A 16,359-nucleotide genomic window follows, 5' to 3' on the forward strand; every position below is an offset into this window, starting at 1 on the left:
ATCTCTTTATTTTTAAAATGTGTATAGGTAGTATTTATAAAGTTTTAGCTTTTAGTTTGGGATGTTTTTAGTTGTTTTAATACTACAATTGATTGCTTCTGTTGTCCTTGTTTGTAAGTCGCTTTGGATAAAAGTGTCTGATAAATGACTAAATAAATAAATAATTATATATATATATATATATATTAAAAATATATAATAATATATTTGTTATATAATAATAATATATATGTAATAAATATAACAAATATAAAATATTAGTTAATCAAATAGTGACTATATAATATATACATGTGTGTGTGTATATATATATATATATATATTTGTATAATAGTCACTATTTAATTAACTAATATTTTTAATGATTTATCGCAGCGGATGTACTCCGATCGTTGGCTCTACCAGGAACATATGAAGGGAAAATCTGTCATTTAAAAGAACTTTGTGCGTCTGAAATCACTGGATCTTTCGCATAATGCACTGGTCACAGTTCAGGTGTGCACGTATATATATTTATACATTTCATGACATTTATAATTGACTGTACATCTGTACGTTTATACTGTTGTGTAAATGTCATGCTGATGTTTGTAGGGGATTGAGCGTTTGGAAATGCTGGAGAGACCGAATCTGTAGCTACTACAACCGGCTGGCGTCTCTGCAGGACATCTTTTCCCTGCACAAGCTGCTGAATCCTGTGGTCAAGAAACACCCGCTCTACTGTTTGTACCTGGTGCATGCAATGAACAAACTCCGCAAGCTTGGTGCATCATCTGTCTTCGGTCTGCTTCTCTCTGTTGCTGTGATGCTCTGAAAGTGAAAATGTTTTTAATTTCTCCCCGTTGCAGATGACTGTCCAGTGCGAGACCGAGAAAGAAAGGCGGCTCTCATGCATTTCTCATCAGAGGCAAATCTAGACACTAATCATAAGAAACATATCTTGATACAAGACACAACGTGCAGGTAATGATCTATTAAGCAGTGTTGTTGTTGTTAACTAAAACTATTAAAAATAGTTTTTGATAATTGAAATAAAAGGAAATATAAATATTAGATTAAAAAAATAAACACTAAACCTTAAATGTTGCCTTGGGAACTAACTGAAATTAAGTAAACAGAAATAAAACTACATAGAAATATCTCAAATGAACCATTTTAGTCTGGCTTTCTTGTAACCTCTTGTATGCTTTGGTTTTTATCTCTATTGATTGTCTATTTTATGTTTTTAACGTTTTTAATGTTATTGGTATAATCTATGGTTCTGTTTTTATTTGTTATTCTAATTTTAGTGTCGATTGCTTGTTCTTGCATGATGTAAAGCACTTTGAACTGCATTGATGTGTTTGGAAAAGTGCTATATAAATAGAATTTGATTGGTTTCTTGGTTTAAAAAATGAAAATGGAATCTGAACATATACAAATTTTAACTAATTCAAAATATTAGATACTATAGAAGTATATGAGTGATAGTAAATTAACCCTGCTTATGAGTTGAAGTCACACACAGTTTGTCGTTGATTGTCGTCACTGTTTTGCAGAAGTAGTGAGTTCAGAATAAAAGCGATGATGAAGATGATGAAGACGCTCTGGCTTCTAGAGGGGAACGAGGAAACTTAATCATGTCTCTAGAAAGACCTGGACTTGCAAGAGACCTGAAACTCTCTCCGTCCACAGCCCTCGTCTGTAACAGGGTAAAACACACTCTCTCTGACTAAAAGACAAACACTATATATTGCAAATAAATAGTTAATATTTAATATATCACCCAGCCATAAATGCATAACACTTCTCCACTTCTATATTTAATAATAAATGACAAATATACTTTACTGTTTGTGAACTATTATCTATGTTTGTAAATTTTTTTTTTTTTTGTATTTAGAAAATCCTTCCGAATCTGATATCATACATTTAATCAATGATCCTGAGTGTGAAAGTTCGGCTAAACAAAATAAGGTGCATCTATCTATTCATTCATTATATATATACATATATAAATGTGCCATAATGAATGTGTGTGTGTGTGTGTGTGTATATATATATATACACACACACACACACACACACACACACACTACTGTGCTAAAGTCTTTGACTTAAAACCAAACGCAGAGAGAAAACGCAAACCACAGAAGGTTTGTAGGCTGCAACTCAACACAAACAGAGCTTAAAAAATGGACTTATTTATCTATCCGCATGCTTTAATCAGGGTGCCTACAGAAGCCCATGGAGCTGCTCCTCGGCATGATGGAGGAGCTCTGGTCTGGGAAGAAGGAGAATCAACAAAACAGCAAACAGTTCCTCAGTAAGCGATTAAATCTTCCTCTGCATTTTTGTTGTTTTCCAGTACAAACATCTAAACATCCTTAAATCAAGATCCATTTACTTGAAATCCAAAATGAAGATAATGTAAGTCTTATTTTTTGAGAAATAGAACAAAATTAAATGAGTTTATGCTTAAAACAAGAACAAACATCGGTCAATGAGGTATGAAAATTAATGTTTTTTTTTCTGAGCCCAGATATTTTTTTCTTGTTTTGATCATAAATATCATTCATTTTGATACATTTCTCAGAAAACAAGACGACTTATCTTGTCATTTTGCTTCTCAATGCATCTTGATTTAAGAAACCCTACAATTTGGTCCTTAAATTTTCATTATTTGGTTTTAATACCTTAAATTGCCCTTCATAAAACATGCAGAAACCCCTGTTAAAAAAAACCCTGTGTCCATGTGACAAGTAGCCCCGATCTCCACTATGCTCTGCTGTTGCAGAACGCAATCCTTCGAGTCTTCATGTGCAAACATCGGTCAGTGAGGTATGAAAATTAATGTATTTAAGATATTTTTTCTTGTTTTGATCATAAATATCATTCATTTTGATAAATTTCTCAGAAAACAAGACGACTTATCTTGTCATTTTGCTTCTCAGTGCATCTTGATTTAAGAAACCCTACAATTTGGTCCTTAAATTTTCATTATTTGGTTTTAATATCTTAAATTGCCCTTCATAAAACCTGCAGAAACCCCTGTTAAAAAAACCATGTGACAAGTAGCCCCGATCTCCACTATGCTCTGCTGTTGCAGAACGCAATCCTTCGAGTCTTCATGTGCGTTGGAAATAAACGAGAACCAGGCAGTTTGTTTTTTTTTTTTAATAAGATGCTACTGGAAAGTCATAAAATCTTAAAACTTCTTTAAAAAATCTGCTCTATGCTCTAAAATATTAAATTAGCTCAAGTAAAACTGAATTGAGTGAATCATTCTTTTGAGTTGATTCAGTGAATCAGTGGTTCACAAATCAGTTCATCACGTAAAAAAATGTTAGGGAATTTTACATTTGTGTTTTCTAGATCTGGAAAGTCATAAAATCTTAAAACTTCTTTAAAAAATCTGCTCTATGCTCTAAAATATTAAATTGGCTCAAGTAAAACTGAATTGAGTGAATCATTCAGTGAATCAGTGGTTCACAAATCAGTTCATCACGTAAAAAAATGTTAGGGAATTTTACATTTGTGTTTTCTAGATCTGGAAAGTCATAAAATCTTAAAACTTCTTTAAAAAATCTGCTCTATGCTCTAAAATATTAAATTGGCTCAAGTAAAACTGAATTGAGTGAATCATTCTTTTGAGTTGATTCAGTTAATCAGTGGTTCACAAATCAGTTCATCACGTAAAAAAATGTTAGGGAATTTTACATTTGTGTTTTCTAGATCTGGAAAGTCATAAAATCTTAAAACTTCTTTAAAAAATCTGCTCTATGCTCTAAAATATTAAATTGGCTCAAGTAAAACTGAATTGAGTGAATCATTCAGTAAATCAGTGGTTCACAAATCAGTTTATCACGTAAAAATTTTTTATGGAAATTTATATTTGTGTTTTCTAGATCTGGAAAAGTCATAAAATCTTAAAACTTATTTTAAAAATCTGCTCTATGCTCTAAAATATTAAATTAGCTCAAGTAAAACTGAATTGAGTGAATCATTCAGTAAATCAGTGGTTCACAAATCAGTTTATCACGTAAAAATTTTTTATGGAAATTTATATTTGTGTTTTCTAGATCTGGAAAAGTCATAAAATCTTAAAACTTATTTTAAAAATCTGCTCTATGCTCTAAAATATTAAATTGGCTCAAGTAAAACTGAATTGAGTGAATCATTCTTTTGAGTTGATTCAGTTAATCAGTGGTTCACAAATCGGTTTATCACGTAAAAAAATGTTAGGGAATTTTACATTTGTGTTTTCTAGATCTGGAAAAGTCATAAAATCTTAAAACTTATTTTAAAAATCTGCTCTATGCTCTAAAATATTAAATTGGCTCAAGTAAAACTGAATTGAGTGAATCATTCTTTTGAGTTGATTCAGTTAATCAGTGGTTCACAAATCAGTTCATCACGTAAAAAAATGTTAGGGAATTTTACATTTGTGTTTTCTAGATCTGGAAAGTCATAAAATCTTAAAACTTCTTTAAAAAATCTGCTCTATGCTCTAAAATATTAAATTGGCTCAAGTAAAACTGAATTGAGTGAATCATTCAGTGAATCAGTGGTTCACAAATCAGTTCATCACGTAAAAAAATGTTAGGGAAATTTATATTTGCGTTTTCTAGATCTGGAAAAGTCATAAAATCTTAAAAGTTCTTTTAAAAATCTGCTCTATGCTCTAAAATATTAAATTGGCTCAAGTAAAACTGAATTGAGTGAATCATTCAGTGAATCGGTGGTTCACAAATCAGTTTATCACGTAAAAAAATGTTAGGGAAATGTATATTTGTGTTTTCTAGATCTGAAAAAGTCATAAAATCTTAACTTCTTTAAAAATTTGCTCTATGCTCTAAAATATTAAATTAGCTCAAGTAAAACTGAATTGAGTGAATCATTCAGTGAATCAGTGGTTCACAAATCAGTTTATCACGTAAAAAAATGTTAGGGAATTTTACATTTGTGTTTTCTAGATCTGGAAAAGTCAAAATCGTAAAACGTCTTTAAAAAATTTTCTCTATGCTCTAAAATATTAAACTGGCTCAAGTAAAACTGAATTGAGTGAATCATTCAGTGAATCAGTGGTTCACAAATCAGTTTATCACGTAAAAAAATGTTAGGGAATTTTACATTTGCGTTTTCTAGATCTGGAAAAGTCATAAAATCTTAAAACTTCTTTAAAAAATTTGCTCTATGCTCTAAAATATTAAATTGGCTCAAGTAAAACTGAATTGAGTGAATCATTCAGTAAATCAGTGGTTCACAAATCAGTTTATCACGTAAAAATTTTTTATGGAAATTTATATTTGTGTTTTCTAGATCTGGAAAAGTCATAAAATCTTTAAAGGTCTTAAAAATGTGTATAATGAATATAGACTTGACTAGTAGTAATGTTCTGTTTAAAATATTAAACTAGCTAAATATTGCGCTTGCATTGAGTAAAACTTGTTTGCAAGCCATAAAGCAGTCATCAGTTTGAATGATTCATTAGTGAATCGGAATGTTCTGGAAATCTCATGGAAAGTCACTGACTGGTCAGAAGTGTGGGAACCCTGAAGGTTGGATCTCGTCCAGCGTGTTCAGATGGCAGTGCGTTTATAAATAACTCCGAACACTAGTTATGGTAAAGGGAATGTATTCATTTAGACGTATGCCATGCCAGCGGTAGTTACAGCATGTCACTTCTCTTGTAAACATTGTTCTGTAGGCAGAAACACTGCACGTATGAAAAATAGCAAAGTGCCTCGATATGGCCTTAAATATAACAACAGCGCTTTTCAAACTAAAATCCACAGCAGAATACAAAACACCTTTTAATATTTTCATTTGCAGTTTGATCTATTGCTGATAATCAGGCCCAGACAGAATCTGCAGGCTTAATCGCATTTTCAGTGCTACATAATGGATTTTTAATATGGTAAATGTGCTAATAATAAAGCTTAGAGTAGGCAGAAAGATAAGTGTTGCATGACAAACATGCAATTTAGACGTTCCTAATTCAGCGCTGCAGACTCTGTGTGGGTCTGATTATACGTGTTCAAATCATTAGAAACTTCTGTTTGAAACTATTTGTTTTTGACATGTTTGGCCAAAGCTTTTAGTTCAGATGCACCGAGGAGTTTTCTAAGGACAGTCAGTCATGTTTCCCGCTGGTCTGTATTGAGGTATGATAACGCATCATGCATTTGTGAAAGACAACAGGAGATGGACTTTTTCACTGGAGGAATTATGAATTATGGACTCATATTTTAGCTGAAAGCAACTGTTTGAAGTTAAAAATGTCTTAATGCTGGATTTGTTTCAGCTTTTGTCTTCTCCAGATGTTAACTGATGGACTGGAGTGCTGTGGATTACTTGTGGATTACTGTGATGTTTTTATCAGCTGTTTGGACTCTCATTCTGACGGCACCCATTCACTGCAGAGCATCCATTGCTGAGACACTGATGCAATGCTACATTTCTCCAAACCTGATGAAGAAACAAACTCATCCTAATCTTGGATGGCCTGAGGGTGAGCACATTTACAGCAAATTCCATTTTTTGGTAAAATATTCCTTCAAATTATGCATAATTTATACTAAGACAAATACATTTAAATATATTTTATCGTAGGCCTGAAACATAAGCCCCTTTCACACATACAGTCTTTACTGGTAAGTTACCAGTTAATTACCAGTAAAAGATGATGTGTGAACAGGACCTTTTCAAAAATATCGCTAAATTGGTTCTGGCAATTTACCAGTAAGGGAAGTTGTAACATTACCAGTAAATTAACGGTACGATACTGTGTGTGAACGCAGAATGAAGATTACCCGTATGAGCACATGCGAAGTCAGAACGCGCTGACGAATGAAGTCTGCTTTGGGCCAATCATAAAGTTCTTATGGAGATGAGGTGATTACTCTGAGCTGTTTACAGTAAGCTCCGCTGCTTTTTATTAGTTTTTCTGTGTAAATATGCACTAGATGGACAACTTTGACCGTTGGACACGTCTCGCTGCTTTTTCAACGTGTTGCGCTCGAGACCCGGCCTTCTTTTCCATTCTGCTCGTGCGGACGAATGAAGACAACGGCGCAGCTTTGAAAGGTTATTTCCGATGACTGACATCACAGAATTGACTGGTATTTTGGTGCTGATGTGTGAATAATCTCTTACCGGTAAAAAGCCAGAATGCCGTTGCTTGTGTGAACAGCATATTTATGTTGAATTACTCATTCTGGTAATTTTACGGTAATTTACCAGGATTGCTGTGTGAAAGGGCATGGTGTTAGAAATGCCAATGTCATGGGTTCGATTCCCAGGGAATGCATGAACTGATCAAATTTAGCCCTGAAATGCAATGCAAGTTGCTTTGGATAAAAGCATCTGCCAAATGCATTTAAAAAAAGAAATGGAAATGTTTTGTGTGTTGTTGTAACGCAAATTGTGGACTTGCACTGCATTACTCAAGCATTTAAAGTCTATTTTAGGCCTGATTCTACTGCATCATTAGAGAAGCCACAAAATGCCAAATATTCATTTCTTGTCAATATTCACCACAGATTAACAGCAAAAACCTTCACTAGTACAGCGTGCAATACTGTAGCCATTTGTCTCTCTCTTGGCATCATCGTGTTTGTTAGGAACGTACCAGCTGGTGACGTCGGCGTTTGATGTAAACAGCGTTCCAGTTAGAAATAAAACACTTACAGGAAGAGGAACAAACTCAATGTTATTCACAGAAAAAGACGTACCCTCAGTGGAAAATGGGAGATCTGTTTGTGCTTTATAGAGTCGGGTTCACTGCTGGACGGAGAATCTCACATGGGTTTTTGGGGAGGTTTTTGAATTTTCTTCTCGTATGATCCTGCGTGCTTGTATCCAGACACGTATCCGGACGTGTCCACCACTTCCACTCGCCCTGCCTTGCCCTTCCCGCGGCCCGTCTCGTCAAAACGCTCCTTGTGCGATCCGGTGAACTTGGTGGTGTCGGTCAAACGGGACACGGTCGGGGAAGCAACGGTTCTCTGTGAACCCAGAAAGAGACTTATGATCAATTCCGTTTTATAAATTAGTCTCTTCTGCTCACCAAGGCTGCATTTGTTTGATCAAAAATACAGCAAAATTGTGAAATATTATTATAATTTAAAATAACTGCTTTCTATGTGAACATCTGTTAAAATGTAATTTATTCCTGTGATCTAAGCTGAATTTTCAGCATCATTACTCCAGTCTTCAGTGTCACATGATCTTCAGAAATCATTCTAATATGCTGATTTGCTGCTCAATAAACATTTCTGATTATTATCAATGTTGAAAACAGTTGTGCTGCCCAATATTGCAAAAAATAGTGATACATTTTATTTTTCAGGATTCACATATGAATAGAAAGATCAAAAGAACAGCATTTATTTGAAATAGAAATCTTTTGTAACATAAATGTCACCTTTGATCAATTTAATGCATCCTTGCTGAATAGAAGTATTAATTTCTGTAAAATAAATCCTACTGAACCAAAACATGTATAAGCTCATGAAGTCTTCATATTTATCATCACTGTCATATAATCATCACAATCATTACATTTAGAAATCACCAGACAGTTTAGTTATTAAGCTGTAAACACTATTCATTCACATACATTTAAAAGCAATAATTAAAGAAATAAGTAATTAGATATCATCCATTTACTACAGCAGGGATTCCCAAACTTTTCTGTCATCCAAACCAGTTTGATCTAAAATATTTACCTCAAGTCACCCAGACATTTTAAGGTAATATTTCAATAATTTAACAACACATTCGTATGATCACAGTTCTCTGATGTCAGTTAATGGTCACATTAAATGAAGGTGAAAAAATAAAATATTTAAAATACTTTCATATTAAAGATAATATTAATTAAAAATATAGGTTTTATTTTTATTATATAATTTTTTTATGATTAATTATAAGCTTTTTTTATCAACACATGAACCCCAGTTTACATTTATGCATTTAGCAAACTCTTTTATCCAAAAGTTTGAGAAAAACAGGATACTATCAACGCTTATTGATTTAGAGAAAGAACAGCACGTCTGCAGTGGGCTTTACCGTGACTCCAGCTATAACGGGTGATTTCCCTTCTATCATTCTGTAAACCTCTTGCGCGGCGTCCTCGCTGCTCTTATCTCTGAAGCGTTTCCTGGCGAGCTCTTCGAGCGCTTCTTTGAACTGGCTGTATGTAATAGTGCGCGCAGATTTGTTCCTAGAAAACAATGACAAACGGATGATAAATTCGTCAGTATATATTGTGGCATCAAATATAAATACAGAGCAGAGCAGAAACATGCAAGACCTGATTAAAAGAGCTTCTGTAAACACATGAGAAACGCTTTGAGTGACACTGAAAAAAATTAGCAGCTTGGATGTTCTGCTTTTGCATTTTACGTGAGAAATAACACAGGGTGTGAACAACACGAGGGTCAGTAAATGATGACTTTGAAATATACTTTGAATTGATAGTTCACCCAAAAATTTTAATTAGCTGTTAATTTACTCACCCTCAGGCCATCTAAGATGTAGATGTTCTTCAGTAGAACAGTGAAGAAGATTTTTAGCTGAAACCGTGGTGCTTGGTGATTCATAAAATGCAAGTCAATGGCTACCGTCACTTTAAGAGTCATAAAAAGCACATCAGGCAACACAGAATGAATACCCGTGACTCCTGACGATATATTGAGGTCTTATGAAGTGAAACGATCAGTCTGTGCAAGAAACTGAACATTATTTACTACATTATCACCTGTAATCCAGAGCCTCAGGCAAACAGTCCAGAGTGATGTTCGGTTCACAAACGAATCATTCTTCTGAACCGGTTCTTTTTAGTGAGTTGAACCAGTTCACCAAATCAGACTGAAGCACCTGAAACAGTTCAGGTCTCGAGCAGCACAGATCTACAAGTTACTCAATCAAAACTCACTTTCAGACGCCTGACAGTCACTCCGACTGGAAATTAGCTGAAATAGCGGCGAATCTGAACCTGTGATCGCCTCCGTCACTGAACTGAGGAAATATGCGCATGCGTGAAGCCAGCACTTGATGAAGGGGCCAAATGAACATTTTATGGTTTCTCATCGTTTATGTAAAAAGTTGAGCTGATGAAGACTAGTTTATTCACTTTATATGCTTTAGACACATAAAACATCCATGTTTCACTTCATTATTGGGTGCTTTAATAATATAATTGCGTATATTTTACGTCATTGTGTGATTATGTTAACAAACTAGTGAATTGAACCAATTCATTGAAACAAACTGTCTGAAAGAACCACATCATGGAAAAGAATCAGATTTCCTCTTTGTCTGAATCTCTGGATTACAGGTAATAATGTAGTAAGTAATGTTCAGATTCTTGCACAGACTGATCGTTTCGCTTCATAAGACCTCAATATATCATCAGGAGCCACGGATATTATTTCTGTGTTGCCTGATATGATCAAATTGACAGTAGCTGCTGACTTGCATTTTATGAATCACAAAGGAGCACGGTTTCAGCTGAAAATCTTCTTTACTGTTCTACTGAAGAAGAAAAGTTTGCACAGTAAGTACTTGGATAAAGGCCTCTGAAAGTGTTGCATGAACTGACAGCAGAGGTAAACAGCTGTGTGTGATTACACAAACAGGTCAGCTCTGAGAGGCCCGGCGTCACGGCCGTACAGCGTTTGGGTCGTTACACACGAGTCTTTCATTTCAGAAGAAGAAATGCACTTTTAATCATCTTTGAAAGAGAGGAAATGCTTCCCGTATCTGTAGTTGTTGCCCTCAAGAACCGAGCGTCCAATCAAACTGCACGGTATTTCGTTTACTTCAGTACGATAAACAGTTTTGGTTCTGTGTTTGCTCACCAAAATCAGCGTCCTGAAGCAGAACTAGTTGAGAACGGCTGATTTATCTGGTCTTGAAGCAAGATTTGCATTATGACTCCAGGCATGCACTTACGGCGAATGCATTCGGCCCGTAAAGCAACGCTTAAAACGGTGCACATAGTAACGCGAATACAAACAGCCTTTACCGTGGTGATCAAAAGCCCATAAAGCCGGCCGTGTCATAGCAACAAGCTTGGGTAAACACGCCTCTATGGATTTATAATTAATTAGATTTCTTTGCTGAGCAGTTTTGTTTGTGCGATCCTTCAGCGCTGCTGTCTAATGTCAGCCGCTGTTCTCTCTCACTGCTCTCTTCTCAACTATGAGGATGTGCAGAATGCTAGTCATAAACAGCAATATTACCCTACATATGCATTTATTAACACATATAAATCACAACAGATGCAACACGCTCTGTTTGGCTCATGCAGTTAGGCTCAAACAGGTCAAAAAACACCTGAGAAGCATCAAAACATTTAGCTAAAATAACTTACATTTTGCTTGCTTGCTTTAACATAACACAAGAGTTGTGTGGACTACAGTCATGATATTTTCATGGTGTTTTTTGTCCTTTTTGGTTCTTTACAGGAAAAGTAAAGTATATATGTATATGTATATATACACACATATAAATCACAACAGCTCTGCATCTTATTTGCTGAATGAAACCCAATACTTGTTTCTTACTCATTTTGAGAAGCTGAATATTATCTGTTTTGCTCGAGCATATCTCTTTTTCACAAAATATGATGCATATTGTTGCATTTTTGCTTTCAACCAGCATTTGTTGGCGAAGAAGTCTTGTACTCTCACTTAATCAGCCGAAAAACTGCCATAAAGTCATGATTCCTGTCTGAATCTGAGCCTAGATTACAGCGATTAGTTCAATTAGCCCATTTTCACGTATTACATTATTTTATGTCAATATTTTATATTTTTTCCAGCAAGATGTTTTTGGCTACATCTGTGTTTTACTGCATTGAAACAGCCAGAGACAAGTACAGATTTAATGGAAAAGCTTTAAAGTTTTTGACATTAAAGGGAGTATTTGAACATATTTTTCCACTCCTTGAGCAGATTGTAAATTGTCATTAAAATTGTTGACATTTGACTGCTTTTATTTTAATAAGTGCATTAAAGCTGGTATATATTTATGTGTGTTTGTAATTTGCAAAATTTGAAATATTCTTATTTTGTAAAAAACTACACAATGGAGATTTTTTAACTCCGCATCATCAAATTAGGTAATATTATATATGCAAATCAGAAGAATTTTTTTCAAGTTGGAGGGAGATTTCAGTTAATATTTCAGTAATTTAACAACAAATTCACATGTTCTTTGTTCTCTGATGTCGGTTAATGGTCATGTGATATGCAACAGAATTTTTTTTTCTTTTTTAGTTAGTGATTTATTTATTTACATTTTAAAACTATTTATTTTATTTTTTCTTTATGGTTTGTTAATCACAAAGCTTTTAATCAACTCATGAACCCCGATTTACATTTATGCATTTAGCAGACGCTTTTATCCAAAGCGACTTACAAAAGTTTGGGAAAAACTGGATTATATTATTATATTTTTGAACTCAGCAGCATCAGATTAGGTAATAATATCTGTGCAAATCAGAGAAAAGAGGGCTGTGTTATGATTATGTTTTTAGTCTATTTGTCTGTAATGTGGTATTACGTGCTGAATGAGGGAGTACTGTAAGGTTTGCATTGCTGTGTGCTGCAGCTTTAAATGCGCCGAGGCTTTATCAAGCATCATTAACATCAGTCGGAGAAGTTTTAATCTGTTACGAGCCGCACTGATTAAAGCAGACGCGCGCCTTTAGTTCTGATGCTGTATGACTGCAATCTTGATCTTTGGCCTGAGCCTCTGAGCACACACACACACACACACACACACACACACACTGACTGCACGCTCTGTTTGGCTCATGCAGTCAGGCTCAAATAGGTCAAAAAACACCTGAGAAGCATCCAAACATTTTGCTAAAATAACTTACATTTTGCTTGCTTGCTTTAAAATAACACAAGAGTTGTGTGGACTACAGTCATGATATTTTAATGGTGTTTTTTGTCCTTTTTGATACTTTACAGGAAAAGACCTGCATTAAAATGTTTAATAATACTCTTATAACAGCATACAGGTTTGGACTGACTTCCTTTTTGGTTGCACTTTTCCTTTAAATGTTAATGCATGCCACATATTGCATGCATTCATTCTCAGCCACATTGTTCTGACGCCGTCTAGCAGAATGATCTTTATTCTCGGTCAGTCGGGGTGAAGTGGATCTCAATATTTTCAATTGAATACAATATTTTCTATGCATGAATACTACAAAGATTTGGATAAATTCATTCTCCTAATTGAACGAACCAGCGCTATTATCTAAACATCTGAAGACTGAATGTTTAAAGGCGAGATCAGTGTGTGCGGTGCTCTATATTAAGGGCACGTTATTAAAATCTGGCCCTACTGAAGCAGGGATGTCTCTCTCTGTCCTGCAGTCATCAGGGTTATTCAGCATGAGCCATCATGGCCTGTGGCTGTGGGGGAAGAACCAGAAAAACATCAACACAGCACGACTCCTCTTCACTGCACAGTTATTTCACTTTCATTGATAGACTATTGTAGTATATAGTTTTCGTTAATATTTTGATTTTCTGTTTTCACTTTCATTTTAGTTAAAGTTTTAGTAATTTTGTTGTGTATTTTGTCTTTTTTTTAAAAATGTCTATTATTTTAAAAAATAATATTAAATAATATATTTAATAAATTAAACTAAATAATTAAAAAAGTTCAAATAAATTTAATTTAAATATTACATTATTTATTTAATAATATTATATATATATTTTTTTCGTTTTATTTTATTTTATTTTGGTAATTTTATTTCTTCAACTTAAACTAAACGAAAATAAAAAAGGTTGCCTTGGCAACTACCTGAAATAAAATTTTATTTTATTTTATATATATTATATTATATTATTTTTTTTGTTTGTTTTTTATATATTATATATTTTATTTCTGTTAATGTTTATTAATGTGTATTTTATGGACCGCATATTCAGAAAATACTGCATGCACAGATTAAAAGCAAATATGTTACTGTTACAGGAAATATCACAGTTACACTCCTACACTGCAAAGCCTTTTGCACTGATTCAATATTTTGACACGTGCGTAATTTTTTATCCCATCTATTAACACGCACATATTGCATAATGCACAGATCAGCTGAGAAACACAATTTTATCCCTCATTTGGAGCATTTGGCCTCTGATACAGCTGATTTCTGATAGCATGCACATGAGAGGGACGTCTAAATACACACATATTAATCTGTCACTCACTCACGTCTTCCCTGCATGATTCACTAACCTTCCTGAACCTGCTGTGAAACAGTGATGCATTAATAGGAGAATCGGATGCGAGTGTGTAAAAGTGGGTCGGATGACCAGATGTGATTTAAAACCACATTTGAACGCAGTCCAAGTCAGATCTCATAGTGTTTTTGCAACATCTGTGTTTATGTGTATGCGACACACTGTGCCAGATGTCCGCAAGAAAATTCAATTGGTTGACGGTGTAATCACATCCTACCTAGATAGCACTGAGCATTTGAGGCACACTGCATTGGCCAAAATCATAGACAACATCGCATGCATGCTTCATAGACAATGCAATCCCAGGATGCACTGCAACAAACTCAAAGTGAGTGATGCAAGGGAGATGGAAATGTTAATTGTAGCTCAAACAGGGAATGCATGCACTGCATGTATAAAATGTATACCGCTTTGAATGCATTAATGCTTCCGGATAAAAGTGCCTGCTAAATGCACGAATGTAAAATGTAATTGCACGTATATTTGTATGTTCGTCTTATTGTGCGTCTCAAGTCATTACCTTTACATCAACAGTGTTGGGGGTAACGCATTACAAGTAACGCATTACAAGTAACAAGTAACAAGTAAAGTACTTTTTAATTTACAATAAAATATCGGAGTTACTTTTTCAAATAAGTAACTCCAGTTACTTTGTTTTCCCATTCATTGACTGACAGCTCTCCTGTCCCCATGTTGAGAGAAATCGGGAGTAAGTGAGTAAGAGGCGCTGTGTGAACAAGAGAATAAATGTGAACATGCATTATCTCACTTGCACAAAAACAGATCCAGTATTCCTCAAAATTAAAGAAAACAGTGCAATGCAAACCTGCAATAATTAATTGTATTAAATAACACAAATTTACTTTTTTAGGGAGTAACGCAATATTGTAATGCATTACTTTTAAAAGAAACTTTCCACAACACTGTGCATCAAGAACAAAAATTTACAATAAAATATCGGAGTTACTTTTTCAAATAAGTAACTCCAGTTACTTTGTTTTCCCATTCATTGACTGACAGCTCTCCTGTCCCCATGTTGAGAGAAATCGGGAGTAAGTGAGTAAGAGGCGCTGTGTGAACAAGAGAATAAATGTGAACATGCATTATCTCACTTGCACAAAAACAGATCCAGTATTCCTCAAAATTAAAGAAAACAGTGCAATGCAAACCTGCAATAATTAATTGTATTAAATAACACAAATTTACTTTTTTAGGGAGTAACGCAATATTGTAATGCATTACTTTTAAAAGTAACTTTCCCCAACACTGTGCATCAAGAACAAAAAAAATCAATTTCTCTATGTAGAAAATGAATGTTACTTTTACTTCCATAGCCTAATTGATGTGCTCTAGTCCTAAATGTTTACAAGTGGTGCAAATGATGACTTACTTGACTTTGGAGAAGACTATGTCCACGTCTGTGAGGGTGATGCCCTTGCCATCGATGATGCCACAGTCTTTACATAGTTTGGACCAGTTCTTGCCGTTCATGTCTTTGCCGGTGGCTCGCGTGTCTCCGTGGATGGCGAAGCGGCGGAAGGGCCCCTCCACGGCGGAAGGACTCCTCCAGCGCGGTGATCTCCACAGGTGTTTTGGCTCCCGCTCCTCCGTCGCTCGTGCCGTTGGAGGCGGAGGACAGGCGTTTGGCCGCGTGATCTTTCGGGTGCTCACCGTGGGGCCTCGTGGGTGAACTGTTGGGTACGGGGTGTTTGGCGGTCTGAACTTTGAACTCCTCCATGCTGCTGGTGAAGAACGTGAATGTTAATAGTTAATATTGTTGCAACTTAAAGTGTGTTTGTGCATCGTCCTTTATTATAAATGACACGCTGTGTTAAAATGAAAATTAGCCATTGGCTCAATTCGGTACAATGCATGAAATGGAAACATTTATGTTAAAATTGTGCATGGTCCCTTTTCAAAAAAAGGTAATAAATAAATAAATTGGTAATTGTTAATTGTCTAACTGTTCATGTTTTGGCCACTTTGATGATGATCATAGTTACACTGGTAATATTAACCTAATCAAACTGTGCATGGTCCCTTTTCAAAAAAAGGTAATAAATAAATAAATTGGTAATTGTTAATTGTGTTAATTGTC

The 16,359-nt window shown here is 34.8% G+C and overlaps 1 long non-coding RNA gene and 1 pseudogene across 2 annotated transcripts in view; one reads left to right on the top strand and one right to left on the bottom strand.

Moving 5' to 3' along the window:
• Positions 1-2,283, top strand: part of LOC107729814 (uncharacterized) — a 2,856-nt gene extending 573 nt beyond the window's left edge. For both annotated transcript variants that reach the window (XR_001638623.1, XR_001638622.1), the window contains exons 2-7: positions 376-495; positions 595-764; positions 849-963; positions 1,539-1,691; positions 1,883-1,956; positions 2,210-2,283. This is a non-coding gene — a long non-coding RNA (uncharacterized LOC107729814). The remainder of the gene's footprint in view (positions 1-375; positions 496-594; positions 765-848; positions 964-1,538; positions 1,692-1,882; positions 1,957-2,209) is intronic.
• A 5,051-nt stretch (positions 2,284-7,334) lies between these two features.
• Positions 7,335-16,359, bottom strand: part of LOC107729821 (tubulin polymerization-promoting protein-like) — a 13,827-nt pseudogene continuing 4,802 nt past the window's right edge.

Source organism: Sinocyclocheilus rhinocerous, unplaced genomic scaffold, assembly GCF_001515625.1.
Source record: "Sinocyclocheilus rhinocerous isolate Xijiao unplaced genomic scaffold, SAMN03320098_v1.1 scaffold1510, whole genome shotgun sequence".
In the NCBI taxonomy this organism is placed as follows: Eukaryota; Metazoa; Chordata; class Actinopteri; order Cypriniformes; family Cyprinidae; genus Sinocyclocheilus; species Sinocyclocheilus rhinocerous.